This window comes from Mytilus edulis, chromosome 13, assembly GCF_963676685.1.
Source record: "Mytilus edulis chromosome 13, xbMytEdul2.2, whole genome shotgun sequence".
NCBI lineage: Eukaryota > Metazoa > Mollusca > Bivalvia > Mytilida > Mytilidae > Mytilus > Mytilus edulis.
This window is the reverse complement of record NC_092356.1, coordinates 43,763,668-43,768,874: the sequence shown is the minus strand read 5'-3', so window position 1 is coordinate 43,768,874 and position 5,207 is coordinate 43,763,668. Positions and strand designations below refer to the sequence as shown.

Genomic DNA, 5,207 nt, shown 5'->3' with positions numbered 1-5,207 from the left:
GACGACCACGGATATTTTATACTTGTCGTAGCCACAATCTTGTCCTTTTTTCCACAAATATGGTATCATTGAATGCGTCTTTTAACTTGTCATGAGCAACATAACGGGTCCTACCAGTTGAGCAGGACTCCTTATTCCTTTCTAGTGCAACTTTTGCTTTTATTGCGTTTTAATTTGTGATGATCATGTCTCACTTTTCAGTATTTCGGTTACAGTATATATCCTGTTCAATAAAATTTAAAGTAGCAGTAATACCAATTGCACATGTGACATCTGGGATAAACAAATAACGTGAGAATGACATACCTTCAAACATGTTTAAAAAGGAAAATAATCATTAACACTTCCATTTTAAAAACATCTAAGTTTTTTGACATTTTTACCTTTAACTTTACGGTTGTACAATGATCTACTTTTTATTTTTTATTTAAGAACGCCATTCTCTTCTTTGTTTTGATAGACTGCTGTGCTTTATATTATATATATATTACATACCCATAAAGTAAATATACAATGTAAATACAAATTGTTCTGTTTTCTGTAAAAAGCTCAAAAAGGTTCGGCTAGCGATAAATATGCTTACATCTCATGTACCTGTTATTTGCTTTTCTAATCAGCAGCTCGTGTCAATCAATTAAATTATGTTGACTCTACTTACCTGTTCAGTTAATTAATTAGCTTTTGAAACTTGAAATGTAACTATTACACTTCGTTTAATGTTTTGAATATGTTTATAGATTTCACGAAACTGTAAATACAGTTACTGTAACACTAGTTTTAACGTCTGCTCGGTTCTTTATAGATCTGCAGACGACAGTGCACAATTGCGTTTGATGCTTTAGGTATGTACGTGTATTTTCTGTTTTGTACTTTCATGATATTTTGATTATTTTAACTTGAAAATAAACTTGATAAATGGTTATTCTTAAAGTAAATATATATAGGGTACGTTATATCAAAAATTGTCTACGGAGAAAGTTTATACAGTTCTCTAAAATTCAATATGTTGGCTGAACTTTGGACGTTATCCTTTATTATATTGAAATGTTTTGTACATTTATCAAACAAAATTATTTCAAGAGACAATTACTTCATCTGTTTTTATTACTAAAAAAGAAAATTACAAGTCGGCTGGTACTGGTTCTCTTTCTGACTTTTTAATTTACAATTTTCTGGTCAATTTTGAGGTATGAACTTTCTATTTGACTGTTTGAATAGTTTTGCATGATTAGAACATGAACATATAATTGAAATAATTGCTTTTCTTAATGTTATTATATGGTGAATATTTTAAAAAGGTAAAACTCTTTAACTTAAACGGGTGGGAGACAATCGCCAAAATAGGTTATAAAGACAAACACAAATTTACACTGAAAAAAAATAATTTTGAATATAGAAAAATGTATTTGTTCAAATCAGGACACGCAACTTGGAGTCACAAGAAATATTTTTCCGGTACGCCCAGACTACTTAGTATTGTTTTTATGGCCATTTCAGGGGTAAATGTGAACCGAAAGAAAATATACAATCTATGAACTTTAAGATTAATGTTCCAGTTTAGATGTGGTTGATAGCCAACGAAGCATTGGTCTTTTATGGGGTGAGGGACGGACTATTCTAAATAATATGTTCGACTCTAAATTTTCTGAAAACAAAATACTAAAGTAAAATAAATGAATTATTTCTATTGGAAACTAGCGAAATGGATTAATAAAAACGACATTGTTTAAACAACTTGTAATAAAATCAGCACAAATGTCCACACAAAGATGAGTGGTTGATGTCTTAGTAATTTGTATTGGCAAGAGAGTATATAGATTTATAAAAGAAAAACCATAACGTTTTATTGATTTCAGGGAAAGAAACATTAGAAATACAATGAGAGATGCCATGTATCGTTACCATACAAACCGACAAGGACTTGTGCCTTTAGGAAAAGGATCTTTGTGCTCCTCTATTCTAAAAATTTCCTCAAATACAAGAGATCGTGCAGTTAAAGCAAATCTTGTGGAAATTGCAAAAACTGAAAGATTAAAATCAATTTTTGACCAACAGAAGAAGGAAACGGACGTGTTAACGGAGAGAGTAATAAATCGAACTTGCAAATCGTTGAAGGAAAAATGTGCCTGGCATCATGTGTTAAATACAAACTATTCAACTCCATATTTCAAAACTTTACAACACGGATTCAACAAACGAGAAGTGTATACTCCAAAAACTTCACAACACATCAAAGTCGAAACTAAGGTCTATGGCATAGGATGGGACAAATCCATCTTTAAAACCGATATTTATCGACGACTATTACAAACAGATCCACGAAGGAAAAAAGAACGAGAACGGAAACTTTTGCTCAATAAATCTAGAAGAAAAAGCCAAATTGTTATTGACCGGCAGATATCCACCTCTGCATTTTATCGTCTGCTTCAGGATCCAAGCAACATTCATGAATACAAATATGAAAGGAAACCAACACTAGTCACATTCCAAGATGAATTGAACACTTTGAAAGAAAAATCATTCGAAGCAGACATTTTGACAAAGGATGACAGAAAATGATTGTTGTTTTTCTCTCTATAAATCAATTCTTTATTGCTTTTTATCTATTATTTGTTTTGCATTTTGACGCATTATTGGATAATACAATCTTAAAAACAAAATACGTAAAATGTATGTCTTTGATCTTACATTGTTTTAATTTATGCGTATGTATATAAAAAAAAAAAAGATTCGCACAAATAAAACACTTGTTAAAAAGGTACACAAATGAATCTCAAGCATTTCAAATGTGTTTAGAGAACATTTTAGATTCTTCAACGAGTATACCAGTGCAAAAAGGTTTGAAACTGAGACCCATAAGGACTTTCGTTTTCAGCCGTATGAATTTTCTGGATGACCTTTTTGATTAAACTGGCTCGATGGCCAAATATTGCTTTTAGTGTTGGTAGTTCGCGGAGGTCGACCCAGGAACGGTGACGATCACTTTCACTACTCATATTATCTCTGCCAGACAGACATGTACACCTTGCATCATTCCATACACCACATATACTCAACCTTTTGTTAATATATACCCATGAAATGGACTTAACCCGTCAATTTATATATTTTGGCAATGCACAAGGTCGTGTTTTTCTTCGACTGTTATTGACGTCTGTACACTAAATCTATTGGTTGTGTACCGATTGATATTTTAGTCTAAGATACATGATTGTTTTATTAGTTGTTATTGGCTTTGAACTAGCTGTCAGTAACTGCGAGTACTCTCAGATCTGTACTTAGTTTCTTTTTCTGTTGTTAGGGATGATGGATGATGAATAAATACCCTGCCACGTCCGGTCTGTGTTTTTCTTTGATGTTTTTCTGCTTGTATCGATTTGATGAGTTAAGCCTTTTTCAACTGATTATACAACTATACGGTATGGGGTTTTCTCATTGTTGAGGGCCATACGGTTGCCTATAATTCCTACATCCACTTCATTCTAACTTTGGTGGATAGTTGTTCCATTGGCAATCATACCACATGACCTTATTTTTATATTATCCAAGAAACATAATGATCCATGAAATGAAAGAGACGTCAAATGAACTCTGTCTGACGGACGTGTAGACATTGCAAGGGTCCCATATACAATACGACTATCCTCATATTTGAGGAGAAGTTCTGACAAAAGAAAACAGTTTTTAAGCAGTCATTGCACCATTAAAATGGGATAAAGAATAAATAGATATAATTATTGCAGACCGAAACTTCGTAACATTACGCATCTGTTTACAACGTACGAAGCATCCACCCCTGAAATAAACAGCTTTGTACAAATGATTTACGCCATCGCCACCAATCTGTAATCCCTATGTCTACCATTCTGCGACTTTTGTGGCAGGCGAGGTGACAAAAAACCTGAAAATTAGTAGAAACTTATATTGATCGGACTTCAGATTTTTCTTGAATTTCCAGTGCATAAGATTTCTTGTCGGGTTGATTAATTTTGCAGGAGGTAGTTTTAACCTAGCTCCTATGATATTTAAGATAACATCAAACACTGCAAAAATGTTCTAAATGTATATTTCAGGTATAAAAACTCGAAAATTGTTGGAAATGCACCTTGCGAATCTCTTTAATTTTACTTTCAGATAAATTGATGATATTCTATCACTGAATGACCCATATTTTAGTCATTACTTGCATCTCAAGTGAACTTGATATTAAGAACACTACTGATATTAGAAGGACTGCTTCAAAACTTTATCTTTTCCTCAATATTGACACAGATGGACGACTTCACGCTCAATTTATGACAAACGGGTTAATTTCAACTTCCCAATTATCAATTTCCCATTTCTCAGCAGTAACATTCCATCTGCTCCGTCGTATGTTGTTTAAATATCTCAATTAAAACGTTATGCTCGTGCATGTTCACGCTATATGGACTTTATATACAAAAGTGTGCTCCTTACGTAGAAACTGCTCCTACAGAGTTATGAGGAGGAAAGATTAAAAATGATACTCCGTAAATTTTTATGGACACCATCAAGAATTGGTTGATCTATACGATGTGTCTGTACCTAAACTAGCTAACGACATTTTTACCACGTCTTAGATTGTGGTTTAACATCAATGTCGTTTGTCTTCTAAGTACCGAACGTGAACTATTTTCGAATATGACGGTTTTGACGAGTGTGAATTTGCATTGCTTTACGACGTGTCTCGGTATTTATACACCCAACATTCATGTATTTAGTTATGATGTTTCGTTTGATTGGTCGGTTTCGATATTGTGTTAATTTATATTTCTTATCGTTTGTGGTTTGATTTATGTTTTTTGGGTACATTTCACATCTGTCTTATTTGTCAATATAGTCGAGTTGATTTCCATTTTGCATGGATAAAAAAAAACCGTCAATGTTTGAGGTGTCCTGTGCTGTCTTGAATGAGAGATATTCGTTGCTATTCTGCTGTTTACATGTTGTAATGCACAATAATATTATATATTTATTTGTTTCCCTGTGCTGAGCGTTATTGCGTTTGGTTGTACTGTATTCCTATCACGTTGTGTCGTCTTTTTTGTGATATTTTTTAACATTGCCATATAAGCGGGAAGTTTAATTTGGCAAGAACAAAAATCTATATCTGATACAAATATACGAAAATTGTCTTCCCCGAATCTCAATCACCATTCATAAATAAGAAGACATCGATGTTTATA

General features: G+C 32.9%; 1 long non-coding RNA gene across 1 annotated transcript; it reads left to right on the top strand.

The window, feature by feature from the left end:
• The first annotated feature begins 677 nt into the window (after positions 1–677).
• LOC139500956 (uncharacterized) lies at positions 678–2,597 on the top strand. Its single transcript, XR_011658412.1, has 2 exons — positions 678–842; positions 1,857–2,597. It is a non-coding gene; the product is annotated as an uncharacterized lncRNA (long non-coding RNA).
• Positions 2,598–5,207: the final 2,610 nt, after the last annotated feature.